The sequence below is a fragment of the Dipodomys merriami genome, unplaced genomic scaffold (genome assembly GCF_024711535.1).
Source record: "Dipodomys merriami isolate MVZ:Mamm:240054 unplaced genomic scaffold, mDipMer1.0.p SCAF_31, whole genome shotgun sequence".
Taxonomy (NCBI): Eukaryota; Metazoa; Chordata; class Mammalia; order Rodentia; family Heteromyidae; genus Dipodomys; species Dipodomys merriami.
Window position 1 is genome coordinate 3,542,859 of NW_027204604.1, and position 13,047 is coordinate 3,555,905.

Genomic DNA, 13,047 nt, shown 5'->3' on the forward strand with positions numbered 1-13,047 from the left:
TCCCTTTTCTATTGTTTAACTGCTTCAATATAGCTCAATTCAAACCATGACATCCTATTGAAGTGACATATGTATGGCCAGGGGACAGATTTCAGAAAGTGCCTCACAAAAGGGTCACTGGGCTGGCATGTTCAGTTATGCACAGCTGGATAATAAGGCCAGGCTCTCTGTAAGAAGGATGTGTAGAATCCTGTCTGCAGCAGAGAGAGAGCTGTCTGGAGGTCAAAGACCTTAGGTATTTTCACAAATAAATTTCTTTCCCTGTCTAACCATGGAGTATGGGGAGGGGTGCCAACTAAGCCTGACAGAAAGTTCCTGAAATACTAGAATAGATGTGGTTTTGGTTTTTTTTTTTTTTGGGGGGGGGGAAGGTTGTCAGTTGTGGGGCCTGAACTCTGGGCCTGGAAACTGTCCCTGAGCTCTTCAGCTCAAGGCTAGTGCTCTACCACTTGAGCCACAGCGCCACGTCTGGCTTTTTCTGCTTATGTAGTGCTGAGGAATTGAACCCAGGGCCTCATGCATGCAAGGCAAGCACTCTACCACTGAGCCTCCTTCCCAGCCCCTAGAATAGATTTTTTTTAGCAGATTCTACACAGCTGTTTTATAGTAGTAATACTTCCATAGTATGGAAAGCTCACATTTAGGTCGACCCCATTCAGTTTCTAAATCTGTAGGCTGTGGGAATCCAATGTGGGGTGTTGAGTAATTCAGCTATTTTCCTTTTCATTTGTAGTAAGTCTTTTTAATTTGTGTGATTTGCCCTCCTGATATGTCACTTCCGGACTTTCCCAGGGAGGAAAGAAGAAAGAAGCAAATCACTCAGGCAGGTTTGGGAAATCTTTTTTTCCTCCCAAGGGCCACTTGGATATTTATACTATTCAAGCATAATTATCAATACAGGCAGATGGCCTCTGGCAGCCAATGAAAAGCATATGAGAAGCATACACATCTCATCAAGTACCAAATGATTTCATAGGCCTTCTGGGCCCATGGGCTAAACATTCCCCATATAGACCAAAGCTTCAAAAGCCCAAGTCTTTATAGAAGTATTAAAGTGGAAGGGCCAGGAATGTGTGAAATCCAGAAGTCTCTTTCTTTTGAATTTCAGAAAGATAAAGATTATCTGGGTTGGATAAAGAGAAAATTTAGGGAAAAGAGAGGTTAAAAGGAAAGGGATATTCTTGGGAAGGGCCCCTGAACCATTTCCCCCAATGTGAGGCCAGGTCAGGCAGAAAGACAATGATACAGCCCCAAACAGGTTTGAGGATTTGAGAGGAGCTTATGGATGGAACTTGATCTACTAGATCTCCATAAGAGAATGTGTTTCTTAAAAATATCCTATGCCCTGCTTAATGTGATCATTGAATAGCAGTGGTCACCTATGTTTTCCAGCCAAAAGGGGCATGAAGTAGTTTCAGAAAATCATGTTAAACCCAGAGTGGCACCAGAGAACAACCACACCTTCCTCCTCTCTCGTGAGAAGGGCTCAGAAATCGCTAAATGAGTTTTCAGAGGGTTGCATAGGGTCAAGGAAGACCAGTTACAACTCTTGGGACTCATAATCAATGATGCCATAGCACGTGAGTTACTAGAGTCCATATTCTGAAAGCTGCAAAGGGAAAGCTGAGATTTGTGAACATCCTAAACTGTCTTGGAAAACACCTTAAAACAAGGAGACCTAAATTAATTATACTACTCAGGATGCTAATAAACAAAATGAACAGAATTGGCTAAATAGGTAATTTATTATAGGGACGGGTTCATGAGGCCAAAATGTTCCTCAATTTGCCGCCTGGAGCATCCAATGCTATAATACAATTCCAAAGATCTAGAAACCAGAGGTGCTGATGATATAAGTTTCAGAGCACGACTTGTGACTTGAGAAACCAGGGTCCAGTGGTGTGAGCCCTGTCGTCTAAAGACATGAGACCTTACAGTGCTGAGGTTCAAGAACAGGAAGAAATGGCTAACCCAAGTTCAGAAGATAGAGCAAATTCACCCTCCTTCTGTGGTTCTGTTCTAGCCTGTCCCTCCCTTGATTGGATGGCGTCTTCCCACTTGAGGTTGAGGCTGACATTCCTTGCTGCATCCACTGATTCCAATGCAAGTCTCTTCTGAACTATTGTTATCGACAGACCCAGAACTAATGCTTTACCATCTGTATGTCCTATAACTCAGGGATACCATTGCCTAACTTCAGTTAACCACCACGTTCATCAAGACTAAATTTTTGCCATGTAAAATGGGGGCCTTGAAATATAATGTAAGACCTCTTACAGGAAAATCAAACCATATTTCCTTGAACATTTGAGTTTTCACGGCTATCTCAAGCAAAATTCTTTCACTGGCCAGTGCGAGATGAAATTAGTGTAAAGTTGGAAAAATAAGTTCTTAAAAATCTCATGTCCAACTATCATCCATCAATAAAAGTATATACTCTCAGGTTATTCTTAATTGGATAAGTTAAAAACATTTACTGTATTTTTCTAGAATATTAGAAATACTAAAAATTATTTGATTATACTAGAAGAATTGAGTAAGGTAGATTAAAAAACTTATTAAATGATATGAAGAGGTGATAAGCTACATGTGTATATTTGAATTAGACCTTCATTGATCCCAATGCTTTATCTGACAATACATAGTAGAAACATAGCATAAAAGATAAAACAAACTCATTTTAAATTCACACAGCTAAATGGGTACCATTTTTCAAAATTCACTATGAAGAACAACTGAGCTCTGAAGGTATTGATGTTGAAATATTTTTAGAGCCCTCCCTTTTGAAGTTGACTTCTAAAGTAGCATATAACGAACCCCATAAGAAAATAAATGTCATCACAAGGTTTTAACCAATTTACATGCCATTAAAGAAAAGCAGTCTAAATGTCTTTGTAGTCAGGCGGTCTCTTTGATTATTAATAATATTTCTAAACTTGATACCTCTATTCAGTAGAAGTAATCTTCAAGATTATTAGTTGAGTTCATAGCACGAAGAATTTTTTAAAGAATGCTCCCATTAAAATGCCTAAAACATCACATCTCTGAATGGTACCTTACAAAGTACCACATGGATGTCAAAAATGGTAGAAAATTCACACTCATTCAAACACAGGAAAAAAAGGACAGTTAATACTACGAATTTTCATTAATAGAGCTATGATAATGCATAGTGAATTAAATTATCCTAGATATTTTTTTCCTAAATATAGTGTGGTAGAAAAAAAAATGTAGTCGCCTTTGTAAAACCAAACAATAATGTTGTTGAAAGAAAGACAAAAAAGCAAAAGAGGCAATGCAGCTGGACTCATTCATGGACAATAATTAAGGATACTGACAAATAGAGAAGAAAAGACAAACCTACCACACAACTATCTGTAATAAGTCTTTTTTCTCATACCTTTCGCAAAACAGTATTGTCAAATATCATCTATCTTCAAACTCTAATTCCAGCCATACAGAAGTTGAGAAAGGAAAACATGCTTCAAATGAAAATAGGAAATATGATCTTGATATTCATGAGCTTTAAATATTTAACAAACATCAGCATATCCCCACTGATCAGTTTGAACAAATGTGGTAACTAATGGGCACTAATCACAAACAGCTGGGTATCTCAGCTGAAAATTAGCCCTATCATGGTGTTTCTCAAGGGTGTGGGGGTGGGGGGAATAGCTCCATTTTACATACGAATAGTCTTGTTCTTTTTTACATATGGTCTCAGTAAGAAATTCACAGTCTCTATCACAACTCTTACTTGAAGGTTTGTACTTCGCTTCAAAAATTGTGTATTATGCAAGATGGATAATCCATGAAAAGTGTCTTTTAAGCCAGGGGCAGTGATTCACTGGAGGGGTTAAGGCAGGAAGAGTCCAGGAGTTCAAAGCTAGCCTTGACTCCATAGCAAGGACCTATTGCAAAAATAAATAAATAATAGAGAAGGAAGGAAAGAAGGAAAGGAAGGAGGGAGGGGAAGAGGGAGGGGGAAAAGGAAGGAAAAGAAAAGAAAAAGGTCTCCTAAATTTATGATAAACATAAAAATACATATCAGCTAGGTTTTGTTGGAGAAAATTATGACAGGCTCGGAACAAAACTTTTAACACATGGAATTTGGTGTATATTTCAGATCCAAACTATGTTGTCTACCTAACTTAAAGACATCATAGTTTAGTGTAGTCTACTTTAAACATGCAGAAAATACGTGTATTAGCCTAGAGTTAGGGAAACTCAAGTGACCTAAAGTCTGTTTCATAGTGACATATTGAATAACTTCTCTTATTGAATACTGTATGGTACATTGTAGAGTGGCAGTCATTTACTTTCATGGCTAGCTAGAAGATGTAGCTCATGGCTGTCTCCCAGAATTGTAAAAATAAGGATTATATTGTCTGAGAGTGGTAGTGTGTATCTGTAATCCTAGCTACCCAGGAGCTGGAGGCAGAAGGATCCTAAGGATCTCTAGGCAAAAATTAGCAAGAGTTTATCTCAGAAACACTAAAAAAAACCAGGGGTGAGACTAAGCTTAAGAGGCCAAGTGCTTGCCTAGCAAAGACAAAAGACTCAGGGCCTGGGTTCAGTCCTTGTAAAAAGATGGAAGGCTTGGAAATCAAGAGGATCATACCAAATATTGCTAGTCTAGGGAAACGTCTGAAGTACAAATTTTCTACTGAATGTCTATCCCTTTTGCAGAATGGAAAAGTAAAAACAAATCATAAGTTAAATCATTTTAAGTTGAGGATCATCTGCGTTCTCAGTGTTTTTCTTTCCTTATTCTTTCTCTTGGCCCAGAATGCTCTTATCTTTTGACTCATATACTTAAAAGGTTACAGATTCACAGTAGATAACTAAACTCATTTCTTTTTTTTTTCCTGGGACCCTAGACACATTATTACTTAAGAAAGAGTAAGGACAGACTCCAGAACATTCCATGGCAGTATTGTCTCACTGGCATTTCTAAAAGACAGTAGAAAGTAAAACTCCAATCAGTTTATCTTAACTATTTGTATACATAATTCCAAGGCTTGAGGTACCACCCTGTACATATCTTGCTCTTCTGGTAGTAAACAGGGTTTTTCTCTACTACTCTCTTGGTCCGTCTTTTATCAAACCATTTGTTAAAGAAAGCTAGACTGTATTTTCTCAATCCACCCATTATTGTTTTTTCTGTTCCATGTTCTTCCTTCTTTATGGGTCCCCATTGACATCATAAAAATGGAGTTAAATTTTCTTCCAACTAAAACATAAACTTTCCTCTGAGATACTATGCTTGCTATCTCTCTCTGTCTCTGTCTCTGACTCTAATACTCTGTGTGTGTGTGGGTGGGTGTGTGGGTGTATTTCTCACTGTCTCTGTCTCTTTCTCTCTGTGTTTTTGTCTGCATTTCTCTGTGCTTTTCCTCTGTATTTCTTTCTTTCTGTGTGTGTGTGTGTATGTGTGTGTCTGTTTCACTCTGGTCAAATATTATAACTATTTTTAATGTTTTTTTCTGCCTTCTTCATACTTTACCACCTCAAATTTCTCATCTACTTGGCTTCCTCAGCCTCCTCCTCCTGCTAACACTCCACAGAAATTACTCTCTTACTACCAAATCCAAATTTCTAATCCTTGTTCAGACCTTACCTTCATATTGTGATGGCACTGGGGATCTGACCATTCTCTTAAATGTTCCTCTTTCTACTGCAAATGACTCTGCTTATTCTTAGGTCCCAGTTGGCTCTTTTTTTCTGTATGTGACCATTACAAATGATGCTAGACAATAATCATTCCCAGCCTCTTCTCAACATGCCTAACCACATCTGACTCAGCTAAGACAGATTTAGCAGATGATTCTGAATTGTTACCTTCAGTTCTAGAGCCATTTCCAATGACCAAACAGGTATCTGCAACTTTCAATCCGCTTGACACCACAAACAAAATAAATATACACACATATGTGATATGTGATATAGACATGTATGTTATATATATACATATATATATAGTATATGTGTGTATACCACGTGTGTTTACATGAGTGTGTATGGTTTGGGGTTGTTTTTTTTTTTTGGCCAGTCCTGGGGCCTGAACTCAGGGCCTGGGCACTGTCCCTGAGCTGTTTTTTGCTCAAGGCTAGCACTCTACCACTTGAGCCACAGTGCTACTTCCAGTTTTTTTCTGTTTATGTGGTACTGAGGAATCGAACCCTATGCTTCATGCATGCTAGGCAAGCACTCTACCACTAAGCCACTCATACTTCATATCTTATACAGAGATTAACTCCAAGTGACCTAAATTCACCTAAATACAAAATATAAAATTACAAATATCCTAAAAAAAGAAAATACAGAAGGAAGTTTTCTTGACTTTTATTTAGGAATGGGGTTCTTCGATGAGGCATTGTCATAATCCACAAGAATATAAAAACAACCTGAATACGTCTATTTTACCAAAACTATACTGTTTCTTCATAAAATAAGGTTGAAAATCAAAATCAATGTATTGGAAATACTTACACATCAAAAAGTCAAAGGGATGCAGCACTATTCACCATAGCAAAGTTATGAAATCAGCTCAGATGCCCCTCAAACAAATGGATCAAGAAAATATGGCATACATACGCAATGGAATTCCACTCATCCATGACCAAGAATGAGACTGTACTGTTCCTCAGGAAATGGAAAGACTTAGAAAGAATTATATGAAGTGGAGTAAGCCAGGCCCAGAGAAACAAAGCTTGCATGGTCTCCCTCATTTGTGGTAGATAAGTAGATAGAATCTGCCTATACATCTATAAGTAAACAAGTCAGGTGGTATCCAAGTGATGATTACACATGAATTAACTGACATATAATAGACTCTATGGAGAGCTTAAATAGAAGACTTCTTTAGAAAGATGGGTCAAAGCCCAACAAAATCAGAAGCAGGAAATGGGTACATGCAAAAGTGGAGTGAGGCCAAGGGGAGAGGGGTGGATGAATGAAAGAGGGTCAGGGGAGAATTCCGTCAAGAAAACTAAGAAAATAAGGGAAGGGGTGGGTGGAAGGGGAGTGAGACGGTCAAAGGGTGACCCTGCCGCATTTGTATTCACAAACAGCTTCATTAAATGGCACCTGCTTTACACAACTACTTAAAGATCATTTTTTAAACACTCAAAGGATCTTACATCTTTAGTTCATAAAGAACTCTCAAAGCCAACAACAAGTAGATAAATATTGAGTAAAACGTGGAGAAAGATTTGAGCAGACATTTTACCAATGAGGATATTTAGGTTTCAAATATACCCACGAAAAATAGTGCTCAATATCTTAAAATATAGTGAGCTACCATTACTCCCTTATTCAAATAGCTAAGAAATAAAGGCAAACAAATACAAATCAAAACCATAACTTTTATAAGCACGCACAAGAAATCCTCACATGTTGCTGGTAAACATGAAAAATCATGAAGTCATTCTGGAAAGACTGGAAAATTTTAATAATAGTATTAATAATATTAGCAATACTAATAATATTCCTTAATAATTATTCATTGTATAAAATGAAAAACATGTGTACAAAATCTGTGTTTAGAGTATATTATGTTTAGAACAGTTATTGTTCACAGTCATCAAAAATGGGAAACAGCTCCTGTAATCCTAGCTACTCAGGAAACTGAAATCTGAGGAATATGAGTCAAAGCCAACCTGAGCAGGAAAGTGAATGAGAGTCTTAACTTCAATTAACCACCAGGAAACTGGAAGTGGATCTGTGGATTAGAGTGGTAGAACACTAACCTTGAGAAGAAAAGCTCAAGGACAGTGCCTAGACCCTGAGTTCAAGCCCCAGGACCAACAATTTTTTAAAGGGAAAACAGCCAAAATCTTCTTCATTGTTCAATGAAGCAACTAAATATAACACAACAAAATACTTCTGAGTAATGAAAAAAAATCTATTGGTACATACAACATGGATAACGTGCAGGTGCATTTTGCTAAGTGAATAAATCAGAATTTTTTAAAATGTAAGCTGTATGGTTTTATTTGTAAGATATTCTGGAAAAGAGAAGATTATAAAGGCAGAAAACAAGTTGTCAGATAAATACTTATACACATACATTATACACACACACACACACACACACACACACACACACATACACATACACGTAACATATACATGGAGAGATAAAACAGAAACAAAAATTTGCCTCATCCTGCAGATGAGAAACTGTACCTTTCCAAAACTAAACCAAGGATGAAAACAGGAAAAGATGCCAAAACCCTTAAACTTTCATTGCTCAGAACTCCACACAATCTAGGTGTGTACAGAGTCACTGTTGTTTTTACTCATTACTGTTCAATCCATCTTGACCTCTTAACTAAGGTTTCCAAAGAACAAAAACAGGATGAGGGAAACAAAACCCTTGTGTATCATGCTATTTAGGGACCTATAATCACACCTCTGCTGCACTTTGTCTAACCTTAGTAGTATCTGTACACTTGTAAGAGGAAGGAATGAAAAGAACAACACAATCTAAGCTGCAGACAAGGATTTCTCTAAGATTCGTTCCAGGAAGTTCAAAATGTCCCTATGCCCTCTCTTCCATAAGGTCTTCTCTCACCCTTCATTGCCACCACCAAAAAGTATCTTGCACAGAAAACACAACAGTTAGGCATTTAAGTGAGGAGAAAATTAGGAACTAATCTAAGTATATATATTTAAATATACATATAATCTAAATATATATATATACAGCTATATACTGCATATATAAAATCGCAGATAGAAAAAAAAAACCTCAAAAATGTATTTTTTTACATCACCTAGTCACAAATGTGTGAGATAGATGAAAAAGATTTGGCTCACGCTGTTTATTTTGTTTCTCTCCTGCACCTGTAAAATACAGTTCCTGCAGGGCTAAAACCTTCAGTCATGCCAAGGAAAACATCTGATGACTAAACTGAAATTATCAGATAAACTGTGTCATGAGTCTCAAAATCTGTGTGGATAGGTGGTAGTTTGTCAGTCTGTGAGGAGCTCTGGAGCAGACTTTTAGCTAATCTCGTCAGTGTTGATTTGACATATGCTCACAAAAACATGTTCACAATACAATTTTCCAAACCCATGTCATGCTGTAGGTAGGGAAGACAGCCAGGGGCACATCTGTGGCCTTGCCTGTACTGTACACTGCGAAACCCAAATAAATAAATATGGACACCTTCACTCTCCTAAAGTGCCTGGCACATAAGAATAATAGAGAAGTCAACAGCCCCAGACACTCATGTTTTTCTACACATCTGACTGAGTCTGAACCTAACTTGATTGTCTCTTCTGTACCTGATTAGGTAGACCTCTATGGATGACCCCGTAGACAGCAGGGATCAATTGGAGCTCAAGTTTAAGATGCTATTAATTCTTAAGAGGAGAAGATGAAGATAATACATTTCTGGATAAAACTCAGAAATGATCATAAAGCCATTAAAGAAATGATGTTACATGCAAAAGTTTGACTTCTTTATACCCAACCTTCTCATGAGACAATTAAATGGGATAATTGTAGCCTCCCTCAACACTTTGAGGGAGAGGGAAAATGAAATATGTGGAAATGTTTTGAAAACAAAACGGAACTATATAAATGCAAGATGGGTGGGGTGGGGGTGCACATGGGCACACACATGCTGGTCCTAAGCCTGAGCACTGTCCCTGAGCTTTTCTGTTGAAGGCTAGCCACTTGACCACTTGAGCCACAGCTCCATTTTCAGCTTTATGGTGGAGATAAGAGTCTCTGAGCCACGGTGCCAGGTGGTTTCACTTTTTTGACAGTAAAACTCAGAGCTTTCCACTGGGCACTCTACTGCTGTTATTTGTGCGATATGGTATCTCTTTTTGCCAGGACTAACCTTAACAGCAATCGTTCTATTCATGCTTCCTGCTGTTTCTAGAATGACAAACACTTCCCACCGTATCACAGGCATGCATCTTTACATCTAACTTTTTGTTGAGACAGGATCAAAATTTTGCCCAGGCTGGCTTCAATCTTCCTTCCCTTTGATCTCTGCCTCCCAGGTAATTTGGATTGCAGGCATGAGCATCAGTTCTCAGAACAAAATAATATTTTTAATAGCCACTTCTGACAGGCTTCCAAATATCAGTGGGTTTCTAGATAGCAAATCTAACAGCTAGATGACTTCTTATCTATGATGTGCTACTTCAATCAGTAATATAAAAATGGTGGCTCTTCCCAGTGCTTTGCATGTGTGCTTGGAACTAGTAATTACCACCAATTAAAATCATCAAAATACATTATCCACATAAAACTGATTTTTGCAGGTACCACAGGAAGATGTCATAGCTGAGGATAAACACTTCAGCCCTTAAACTCTTAAAAACAAAAAGATAATTGCTTCTGAGAATGCTTTGCTGGTTACAGTGGGTTTCCTAAGCTGATTAGAAACTGATCATATACAAAAGATGAAAGGAGAAATTAATTAGCTTTGGTCAACCCAATGATTCCACTGTCTTAAACATCAAGGACTTTAGAACAGTCAATCAAAAGGCAATAGACCATCTGGCAAATCTGAATCCTTCACAACATGCCCTTTACGTCTCAAATAAACAAATAAATAAAAACCTCTTCATTCCTTTCAATTCAGGCATCCTGATTACCTTACTCATTCTTTCACTGCACTTGTAGCTTTGCTTTACACTTTTCTTGTCTTAGGAGCCCAATAAAAGTAGAATGGATATTTCTGTCAAGTTGGATATTTGGCTAGCATTTATTGAAATCAATGAATTATTCGACCTTAAAGTTAGGGTGTGCTCCATGTAGTTAGGACATTTTATCATATCAGGGAGTTGACATAAAAGATCTCATTTCATTTTCTTAATAATTTAAGAAGGAGACCTAAAGATTTAACATTTAAGTAATTTGCCCAAGACCTCACAGTTCAACCTGGAATTCCAAAACACATTTGTCTAACTCAAAATATTTACTTTTCCCTGATCCTGAGCCTTCTCCTCTACAAATCACAGAGGAGCTCATCCCTTCTCATACAACAAATCTTTGGAAAATTCTAGATATTTTTATGTCAAATAACTAGAAAAATATAATATGCCATAAAAATTCAAACTGTCATTTGTTATCAGTAAATACATTTTAACATCACCCTGCTCTGGGCTCTAAACTTATATTTTCTTATTGGAGGTAATCCCCCCAAATTATAATTATTCTACCACACATTACTTAGTTGGCTTTTACACAACAATCTAATGCTTTCCATTTAGAAAAAAAAAAGCATTAGAAATTTTCAAATGTTGCATCAGTTCTTGATTGAGGTCCCAGAATTCTTTATAATAAATCCAGATGATGTTAGCCTGCAAAAGAATTCACGCAGATGCTATCAATTGATCTCCTAATCCTTCTTTTTTTGTTTTTTTTTTTTTTGTTTTTGTCGGCCATGGGGCCTGAACTCTGGGCCTGGGCGCTGTCCCTCTGCTCTTCAGCTCAAGGCTAGCACTCTACCACTTGAGCCACCACACTACTTCTGGCATTTTTCTGCTTATGTGGTGCTGAGAAATTGAACCCAGGGCCTCATGCATGCAAAGCAAGCACTCTACCACTGAGCTACCTTCTCAGCTCCTTGATTGCCTAATTCTTAAAAAGAACCTCCAAGCAAATTCTATGGACTATTTCACTCTAATTAGAGTTAGAGTCTGATGGATCTTTCTGTAAAATATATCTCTAAGTAGAGACTTAGCAGAACTGTCAAAGGGATAATTTAAGTGTATCCATTTTTATATACGATATTACATATGTTATAATTTAAACGTACTCAAAAGCTCCATATAATTACCCAGAGCATTTTACCTTAGTGATAATTGTTGCCTAGCTACAGCTTCTATCAGTGCCTTCCCAAAAGATCCTACCACCTCTTCTAATTAGGGGCAATAAAGTCATATGTGCATCATTCATGTTTGTTACTTGTGGTAGAGGAAGGACCTGTATTCAGTTCAACTAATGTCAATATTGAGTAGTCTAGGGAAAAAAAAGAAAAATCACAGTACTACAATAATATTATCTGGCATCATAAAGATGAAGATAACAGCATTAGCGAGTTTCCCTAACCTCTCTCTCCAGCTTTCTCCCACTCAACTCCTTTCCTTTGTCACTGTAAAACACCCCATTTGACTCTGAGAGTCAGCCACTCACTTGTCAGTTTATTTTTGTGTCTCTCACACCTGAAAGATGATCTCCCCAGTGGAGGATTTGGCCAGAGTCCTGGTCTACCTATCAACTCCCAGTAAACAGGGCTCCAAAGGTGTTAAGTCCAAGCTCCAATGGTATAAACTAGCACTTGGACCTTTCATTTTAATTGGAAACAAACTGGTATCCAATTACTTTATACACTGAATTGCTCCAAAAAGCATGCTATACTTTTTCAAATGGACAATGAAGTTGAACAAACATTTTTGTGTTGCAAAAGAAAACTGGCTAAGAACAGCAATTAATTAGGAATGTGACTTTTAGAGAAATTCCTTACTAAAATAGACAATATAATATATCTTCATTAATTTGTAATTCTTTGTCACACTTCAAATCACACCTATGGAGATAGTTTTAGAAAGAAAAATCCTGATATAAAATAACCATCATCCTGTCATGATATTTGTCTTATAACCCCCAGTATTTATTCAATATGCATTTATTAAGTATGTACTTTATGCCAATGGAGTAAAATCTACTGAGTAGACTTGTCCATATTTAACATTCACATTGGATTTTGCTTTTGATAATCTTGATTTACATGTCTAAGACCACAACAATATTCCTGTAGGTAAGAAGTATTTTGTGGAGATATTTAAATAACTTTCAAACAAGACTATTTACCAAATGAATGGCAGAAATGTCAAAAGTAGCCATCTCTTTAGTTGTCAAGCCTTTCATTTCCAAAATTCTAAACTAGCTCTTCCCTACCATGCAAGTAGGAGTCCCTCAGGAAATACTAATATTCTCTCTAAATTATAAATAATATATGTGATTCTATATATCCATACCTTTATTACAGGCTTAACATGACATGAAACCAAATT

The 13,047-nt window shown here is 37.2% G+C and overlaps 1 protein-coding gene across 1 annotated transcript in view; it reads right to left on the reverse strand.

Moving 5' to 3' along the window:
- Kcnk2 (potassium two pore domain channel subfamily K member 2) overlaps positions 1-13,047 on the reverse strand; it is a 174,399-nt gene that overhangs the window by 160,632 nt on the left and 720 nt on the right. The window lies entirely within an intron of this gene.